The sequence below is a fragment of the Diabrotica virgifera genome, chromosome 6 (genome assembly GCF_917563875.1).
Source record: "Diabrotica virgifera virgifera chromosome 6, PGI_DIABVI_V3a".
Lineage (NCBI taxonomy): Eukaryota > Metazoa > Arthropoda > Insecta > Coleoptera > Chrysomelidae > Diabrotica > Diabrotica virgifera.
In genome coordinates, this window is record NC_065448.1 from 50,993,742 (window position 1) to 51,003,859 (window position 10,118).

A 10,118-nucleotide genomic window follows, 5' to 3' on the forward strand; every position below is an offset into this window, starting at 1 on the left:
TAGCTTTTCGGGAAAGAACAAAAATTAATGTTGTTGTGAAGCTATTTTCTTGTGGCATTTTTATAATCAAGTATATTCAAATGGGAAATAAGCCACAATTTTACCTAAAAATGATTTTATTAACGTTTCGACGCCCAAGTCGGGTGTCGTTGTCAAAATACAAAATAATACTAACTAAACAAAAATGTTGTTGCTTAGTAAAAAATTCTTCTAATAGTTTATTTAATCTGACTCATTTATATCGGCAATTCAGACACGTATTATACATTTTAAAGTAGACGACTTTAAAATGATATTGCCAATATTGATGAGTTGCGTTCCTGGGACGACTTTACTAAAAGATAGTTCATTCGATTACATGAAATCAATCCCAACTCAAGAATATCCGCCACAAAAAATCATAGCATGTGATCTGTCTTTAAAAAGACAACCAAATGCAACGGTGGCACTGAAATTCTCGCGTTAGAGATTCCATAGTAAATCACGAGGGAAAACCAGGAAAAACCTCGTGATACTATCCCGACCTCGTAAGTATTTGGGTTTACATTTAGTTTACTCTTAAAACTTATACCAAATTCTGACTTGATATTTAAAATTTTAAATAATAATAAAATACTAAATATGTACTAACTCGATATGTTACTGATTTACTAATTGTGGTATTTTCTTTCTGTTGACTTCCTCCTTTAATATGGGTAACCACATCCTACTGCATTCTACCGAGGAATTTGCGACACAATTGGTTTCATTTAGCATAATTAGAGCCGCTTCTTTGATTTTTCTCTTTTTACTATCTGCTTCTTTTAGGACTATACTTGAATCTCTCCACTGAACTCTATGTTCATTATCCCATGCGTGTTGACATATTTGAGAGCTATCAAATTCTCTATTTTTTATATAAGACTGATGTTCATTTACTCTAACGTCTAATGGTCTTGACGTTTCACCTATATAAAATTGTTCGCATTCACAAGGTATTTTATAAATACAATTCTTTGTTCTTTCTTGTTCACTGTTAGGTTTAGTTTTAGATAGAATAGATCTCAATGTGTTTGTTGTTTTGAATGTTGTTGATATGTTGAATTTATTTCCTATTGTTTTGAGTTTCTCGGATAGTCCTTTTATATATGGTATTGATATTTTCCTCGTATTAGTTATTGTGAATGTTGTAGGATCCCGTTCTAAGTTGTTCTGTTCCATTCGATCCAATCTTGACAATTCCTTATTTATAAACGATATGGGATAATCATTTTTTAATAAAACAGATGTTAACAATTGTTTTTCATCTAAAAATGAATTTTCGTTAGAACAAGTAATTTTGGCTCTATCATATAAGGATTTAATGATTCCCTTTTTAACGTTGATGTTATGATTTGATTTGTAATTGAGATATCTGTTGGTGTGTGTTGGTTTTCTATACACTTGAGTATACACTCCAGTATCCTTCTTTGAGACCAAAACATCGAGGAAAGGTAGGGTGTTATTGTATTCCTTTTCCATTGTAAACTTTATTGTCTCTTCTTGACCGTTTATAATATTCAGGAACGTATCCAACAGTTTATTTACAAATGTACCATTAGATAAAACTTTAAACATAATCAAAACGAAATTAATAAAATCTAAAATGATAATACATTAACAACTAGGACAAGACTAAATGTATCAGCTATAATGGAGTTATTGACATTATGTACTAATAATACCTATTTTCAACTAAATAATGAATTCTATAAACAAAATTTTGGTCTCGCAATGGGCTCTTCTTTATCTCCATTATTGGCTAATATATTTATGGAGGATTTCGAAACTAATATCATTTCTAAACAAAATTTAAAACCGACAGTATGGTGGAGATATGTAGATGATGTGTTTTCCATATGGCCTCATAGATCGGAATTGTTGGATATGTTCCTGAATATTATAAACGGTCAAGAAGAGACAATAAAGTTTACAATGGAAAAGGAATACAATAACACCCTACCTTTCCTCGATGTTTTGGTCTCAAAGAAGGATACTGGATATGAGACTCAAGTGTATAGAAAACCAACACACACCAACAGATATCTCAATTACAAATCAAATCATAACATCAACGTTAAAAAGGGAATCATTAAATCCTTATATGATAGAGCCAAAATTACTTGTTCTAACGAAAATTCATTTTTAGAAGAAAAACAATTGTTAACATCTGTTTTATTAAAAAATGATTATCCCATATCGTTTATAAATAAGGAATTGTCAAGATTGGATCGAATGGAACAGAACAACTTAGAACGGGATCCTACAACATTCACAATAACTAATACGAGGAAAATATCAATACCATATATAAAAGGACTATCCGAGAAACTCAAAACAATAGGAAATAAATTTAACATATCAACAACATTCAAAACAACAAACACATTGAGATCTATTCTATCTAAAACTAAACCTAACAGTGAACAAGAACAAAGAATTGTATTTATAAAATACCTTGTGAATGCGAACAATTTTATATAGGTGAAACGTCAAGACCATTAGACGTTAGAGTAAATGAACATCAGTCTTATATAAAAAATAGAGAATTTAATAGATCTCAAATATGTCAACACGCATGGGATAATGAACATAGAGTTCAGTGGAGAGATTCAAGTATAGTCCTAAAAGAAGCAGATAGTAAAAAGAGAAAAATCAAAGAAGCGGCTCTAATTATGCTAAATGAAACCAATTGTGTCGCAAATTCCTCGGTAAAATGCAGTAGGATGTGGTTACCCACATTAAAGGAGGAAGTCAATAGAAAGAAAATACCACAATTATTAAATCAGTAACATATCGAGTTAGTACATATTTAGTATTTTAGTATTATTTAAAATTTAAAATATCAAGTCAGAATTTGGTATTAGTTTTGAGAGTAAACTAAATGTAAACCCAAATACTTACGAGGTCGGGATAGTATCACGAGGTTTTTCCTGGTTTTCCCTTGTGATTTACTATGGAATCTCTAACGCGAGAATTTCAGTGCCACCGTTGCATTTGGTTGTCTTTTTAAAGACAGATCACATGCTATGATTTTTGTGGCGGATATTCTTGAGTTGGGATTGATTTCATGTAATCGAATGAACTATATTTTAGTAAAGTCGTCCCAGGAACGCAACTCATCAATATTGGCAATATCATTTTAAAGTCGTCTACTTTAAAATTAATACGTGTCTGAATTGCCGATATAAATGAGTCAGATTAAATAAATTATTAGAAGAATTTTTTACTAAGCAACAACATTTTTGTTTATTTAGTATTATTTTGTATTTTGACAACGACACCCGACTTGGGCGTCGAAACGTTAATAAAATCATTTTTAGGTAAAATTGTGGCTTATTTCCCATTTGAATATACTTGATAACAAAAATTTAATTTATATTACATAAACGTATTTTTATCAAAAAATTATTGGATAATTTTAAGAGATAAATTGGAAACAACATATTTATTAATAAAAAAAATTCACGTATTGGGTAATTAATAGTTTAACAGAAAATATGTGTGTCTGTATGTCTGCGACAGCGGTCTATATGGAATGTGCATAATACACATTTCGCACAATCACGGTGTGCTATTAACGAAAACATTGAAAGAGATTAGAAACGTGGGAAGTGGGAACATAATATATACTGTAATCGACACCCAAAATTACAAATTAAATGAATCATTTATAATACTGCAAAGAAACTGATATCAGCAAGAAATCCGATCTCTGACCGATAATCACTAATGAGTCATTTGTCTTTGAGAACTGGCACTATAAAGATAAAGTGTAAAATCTGTGAAGTGATTATATTTGTTTTCTATATTAAGTGTGGTGTGTTACACGGAATAGAACAATCTTCATAAGCAGAAATAAATTCATATTGAAAAATAATTTTTTAAATTTATTGAACATAGTCAAATTTTAGTTTGCAAAAGTATTTTTTTAGTAAGTAGATTATTTTTAAAGTGTACATTATGATGAACAGAAAAATTTTATTTAAATGAAAAACAGGTGATCTTTCATGACGAATGAGTGTTATATACAGGGTGTCCCAAAAGTAGCGGAAAGGTCGAATAATTCGCGAAATGAACATCGGATCGAAAAACTGAAAAATATGTGTTAAATATTTCTCAAAAATCTATGCGATGGCACTAAACAAGTCCACGACTTCAACCCCTGTGTGTGGAGCGGGGAGTAAATTTAAAATCTTAAATGGAATCCCTAATTTTTGTTGCAGATTTGGATTTTCCTTGTAAAAATAAGCAAATTTTATTCGAGCCATCTTGCGAATTGTGGATAGATAGCGCTATAATCGGAAAAAACGATATATTGTGATACTATAGCAAAATTATAGAAACGGTCTAATATCTCAAGAAATATACCTACTTCCAAATGAAAAACTAAAAAACACGTGTTTAATATTTTTCAAAAATCTATAGAATGACACCAAACAGGATTTTTCATTCCACACTCTGGAGGTGGGGTGAGAGTTAACTTTAAAATCTTAAATAGGAACCCCCGTTTTTTATTGCAGATTGAGTTTCCTCCTCAAAAAATAAGTAACATTTATTCAAAACTTTTTTTAGAATTGTTGAAGGATGGCGCTATAATCGGAAAATGCGATTTATTTGCGCCCATCTATCAACGATTCTAAAAATGTTTGGAATATATGTGACTTATTTTTTATAAGGATTCTAAATCTGCAAAAATAAAAGGGGATCCTTTTTAAGATTTTAAAGTAAAAACTTGGTTTGACACATACTCATGGTTAGTCTACTCGCCAAAGTTGAAGGCAGGGCTTTGCAAGCATTGCATTCTTTTCAAACGGGTTTTAAAGAGAGGCGCAACTTTTGTGGTACCCACGACATTTCCATTTAAAAACTTGGTCTAGTATTTAAATGTATGAATAATTTCTCACAACAGGGTTCAAACTAGGTTTTTTAGGTGGTTTAAACTACAGTAGACTCCCTCTATAATGAGAACTGAAATGGTGGACTAATTATCTCGTTATAAGCGGATCTCGTTATATCAAACAACAATAATATTGAAATGTTTTGATGCCTCTTACGTAGTTTATTAGGTGTCGATGGTCAACCTGAACAGTGAACAATGAGACTTGGCCGTCATAAATTGTAAATTTCCTATAATATTCAATATCGGTCGATAAACAGGCAGAAGTTTATTACAGGTGGCCGAGTTTATTACAGCACTGGCCTCGATAATAATACAGATGTTGGGCTTTTCTATGTACAGGCAGTTGGGGCATTTATTTATTTATGACCATTACAACGCTAAAATAGGTAAAAACACGTATTCTTCGATTTCAATTTTCCTCGTTGCAATCAAATATGCCTCGTTATAGAGCGTTATAGTTCAATAGGAATTTCATGGGACACCTAATGTACCTCGTTATAAGCGAAACCCCGTTATATCCGTGTTCGTTATAGAGAGAGTCTACTGTATATATTGTCATCCGAAATATACAAAATGTAATGTGTAACATCTTCACGTTTGGCCCCCCCCTAAAAATTTTTATATGGGCGCCCTTGATGTTGGATAATAAAAAAGTTAGGTTCTTAGACAACTAGCCATGTTCTTCATCAATACAAGGTGTTTCTTTCTAAATAAGTGCGACAAACTTTAGGGGGTAATTCTTCATGAAAAAATAAAGACAGTTTGTTTCATAAACGTATGTCCGCAAATGCTTCGTTTCCGAGATCATCATCATCATAAGTGGCTCGACAATCCGTTGTGGATCTTGGCCTGCTCACAAAGAAGTCGCCACTGCTGTCGATTCCTGGCAACTTCCCTCCATCTTCTGACCCCTAGAATTTTTAGGTCTTCTTCAACATCATCAATCCATCTTCTTCGTGGTCGTCCTCTACTTCTTGTGCCCTCTGGTTTTGAAAATGTTAATCTCTTAGTGTATTCGTGGTCTGACATCCTACACCGAGAGAAAAAAATTCTTGACATAAAGAAACTTTATTAATATTTAAGAAAGATCGACTTGGCATATTGCCTAAGAAATATATCTTTGTATGTAAGATATAATTTTCTAAAATATTTCAAATAAATTCTACTATAGCCAAAGAAATATATGTTAAACATGATTTAACTATCACTTTCTGGCAAACTTCAAACCCATTTATCAGAAAGAAATTACACTTGATGTTAATTAATTTTATTAGCCATAAAAATATATTTTCTACACATTACAAAACTATTCTTTCCGAGCAATAATATTTCTTAGTAAGGAATATTATTATTTTACTATTAATAATTAATGTATTTAATGTTAAGAAATATATTTCGCAGAGATAAACGTATATTTAGAGTTAAGTTAATATTTCTTGAAAATAAAGTGATATTATATACGGCGAAATAAATCATTGTGTTAAGGTAAAATCATTATTTATTAATAAAACAATATATAAAACGTTATTATTACATACAAATATTTTCTCCACTCTTAAACCACTGGCTTTTACACAACAATAAAAGGATGGAGAGGCAAATCCAACTTCCTCAAATTTTCTTTCTTTTGTTAATAGCACTTTGTATATCAGCAATTCACTAAAACAAAATCGTTATGTAGAAAGAGTAAACTTACTATAATAAAATTTTTTTATAAAGATATAGATATTTATTTTGACAAATTTAGGGAATACAAAAAAAACAAATACACGGCCCCACATAAGAACTATTAATACTAATAATAATCAATCATATTTAGTTCAAATATGGCATTATTTAACCTACACATCTTTGTTTATTTTTTTCTTTTTGTTAATGAAATATTAATTATTTATCTGTATAATATTAAGTCACACAATAAACATTGTTTAGCTAAAACAAGAGGGAAAATACAACCAATGAAAACATTGAAGCAGACATAATAATATGTAGTTTTCTTAATTTTTATCATCTAAAAGAGGCAGCATACCTAATCATTAAGAAATTTTTGTTACGGGAAAGTATTATTAGTTTACATCTAAGTCATTTAATATATATTAACTAATTCACGGTTTTCGGCAATAACATTTCTTAACCATAAACATATATTTCTTTTAGACTAACTGATTTCTTTATCTCAAATAAATTAACAGAAAGCATCCTCAGCGTTGCACCCGCCATGTTTGATATAGCGTTGTATTGTATATTTTTATAGAAGACGATACATTCAAGAAACCTATTATAGTTGATACATAAGTATAGGTACACATTTTTAAAAGGGTACTTACATGTATAAAGTTCTACCATTTCTGGAAGGCCCCGCAGTTGGTTAATAACTCCTTTCTTAATATTGTTAGCTATATATTAATAGCTCTGAAGCTATATATTAATATCATTCTGTCCCTGCTTTGAATTGTGGCATATTTCCCAGTTAGAATAATAAGCTCCTTTATTTCAGAGTCGTCCATCATTATACCTAAAAAGCATAATATAAAGATACTATTATGTTTCTTTTTTAACCATTCGGATACGCAACAATATTATTATTACATCTTAAATTACTCAATTTACTTTTATTTAATACCTATATATGTACGTACCTTCAAAATATCCGTTAATTTTTAAGGAACACCAATAAATCAAAAATCCATCTATATGAACATGAACATATTATCACCCCATCTTGACAAACACTGACGACTAAATCATAAATAGTTAATCTGCGCATCTGCGCAATTCTTTTGTGGAAGAAAATCTCTTTGCAAGTAACATTTCGGCATTAATGACAAAGTTTTTATTTTATAACCACAGCTACTACAGAGGGTATTTCTGAAGGATTATTTTTTGTGGTTTAAAAGATTTATTTGATTGTAAGAAAATTTCTTGTTCACAAATATAAATATGGATTAACTTAACATTATATTTCTTATACTGCAAAATATTTGTAGTTTTCAATTTAAGAAATAAAAACTTTAGGATAAGAAAATTAAATATAACCATTAATGCATTTCTTAGTATTGAAGAAATTATCTGTAAGAAATTATTGAGTTGTGTTTAAAAAAACTCGTTTCTTTATATGTGAACCGGTATGTTTAAGTTAATAGGATATGTTAACGTTTAAGAAATATTGCTCAAAGAAATCGGTGTTTTAGGAGAAAACAAATTGTTCTCTCGGTGTAGCAATGTGTCCAGCCCATCTAAGTCTCTGCACTTTAACGAATTTCACAATATCTGGATCGGTGTATAACTGATACAGTTCAAAGTTGTATCTTCGACGCCATAGCTCATTTTCATTTACTGCCCCAAAAATCTTTCTAAGAATTTTTCTCTCAAAAATACCAAGAAGTCTTTCATCACTTTGAGATAGGGTCCACGTTTCAGCTTCATATATCAAAACCGGTCTTATTAAAGTCTTGTATATATTGAGCTTTACTGCACGTTTTATATTTTTATTTTTTAAATGTTTATGGAGACCATGAACAGTTCTTTTTGCTATTGCTATGCGTCTTTTTATTTCATCGCTTGTCGTGTTTATTGAGTTTACTAGCGATCCAAGACATGTGAATTCCTCGTTTCCGAGATAGGGGTGTTGAAAATTTTCTCATAAACTGGCGATAGCTAAATGTGCAAATGAAATTTGGTGGGTTTTAAGAGGTAGTTATTTCACATTTCTTGACATACAACTAAAAATTTTATATTCACCATTGGCGTGCATGCAGGTAATAGGATCGGGTAATATGACCCGTATGATCCCCAATGGTAAATATAAAATAGTTAATGGTATGTCCAAAAATGCGCAATAAATACTCCTACCCCCACTCCTCAGCTAACGCACAGGATGGGGTAACAAGGGGTGTGACCGGCCAGCTATTACCTTGTCAGGCAGCGCAATGGGTCGTGGGCCTTAAGACGACCTCAAGAAAACCATAAAGTACGGGCGCCAGTCGATTCCTCGACGGTACAACCCCTAGACAACAGTTATCTTCCTTCTGAACCGACAAGAAGAAGAATATACCTAAATGATCATAAGCTATAAACGTCACGCTATTAAACACAAGTATTATTAAATAAAATGGCTAGTTGTCAACGTACCTAACTTTTTTATTTTCCAACATAAGTGAATAAGTAAAAAAATAATGTTAAGAAAACCTAAGGCTACAATCATGTATAATTTCAATATTTTTTAAATGCTAGAATATTCCACAGGGTGTTTCGAACTTTGAAGAAAAATACAGTATTATTGTTACACCTGGTATACAATGACATTTACCTGTTCAGCAACAATATTGCTACATCGATATTATTATCCCTATAACATACTAAAAAAATCACTAAAATCGCACAATATGTTTATATGTTTAGGAAGTTCGAGACATCAAAAATGTCCCATTTTTAAGGTGGTGCGTTAATTTTGCTGTTTAGTGTCTAACAGAAAGCTTACACGAGTGGCACAAATTGATGCCAGAATAAGAGAGCATAGGTTATAATGGTTGGAATAAGTTCAATGTCAAAGTGCTGATTTGAACATGTCTGTAAATAGGTGAGGAAGACCAAATAAAATCTAGTGAGAGACAATCAAGCAAGACCTCTCGGGAAAGGGAATTAACAGATATTGGTATTACCCAAGATAGAAACGTATGAAGAAATGTAATTATGTAAAATGTAAATGAAAAACACATAGAAGGAGGAGAATAGGACGTCCTAGATTATAGCGGAATGAACAAATAAAAACAGCAATTAAAAAAAAAGACCTCACTAAAGAAGAATGGCGACTGGGATGTGGTAAACGGCAAACTGAATATGCTGTATGAAGTGACGGATAAAAAACCTTCTATCTTCTACCTATTTAAAGACATTAAATTTGTTGGAAAAAAGACTTAATTTTAGATATACCAATCATCAAATTACATAAAACAGTGACCCCAACCATAATTTTAAAATTTTGCACATAGAATGGAAGTTAAGTACTTACCTAAATTTTGTTTGTTTTTTAAAAAGGCTGATGGAACTATTTAACATAGACCTACCAGTTTTTTTACAATGTTTTTCACAGAAATCACAGATAAGTCTCCTACTAATGTCCAATTTTCTTAAAAACTTGTTCAATTTGGAATTTTTATAAAACAAAAAGGAAAATGTTTAACAAAAATTTCGACTA

At 31.0% G+C, this 10,118-nt stretch overlaps 1 protein-coding gene across 2 annotated transcripts in view; it reads right to left on the reverse strand.

The window, feature by feature from the left end:
* Positions 1–10,118, reverse strand: part of LOC126886960 (dentin sialophosphoprotein) — a 484,697-nt gene extending 474,579 nt beyond the window's left edge. The window contains exon 1 of one of the 2 annotated variants that reach the window (XM_050654147.1): positions 9,933–10,118. The gene's annotated coding sequence lies outside the window, so the exon portion shown is untranslated. The remainder of the gene's footprint in view (positions 1–9,932) is intronic. The other variant, XM_050654148.1, reaches the window with a different exon arrangement.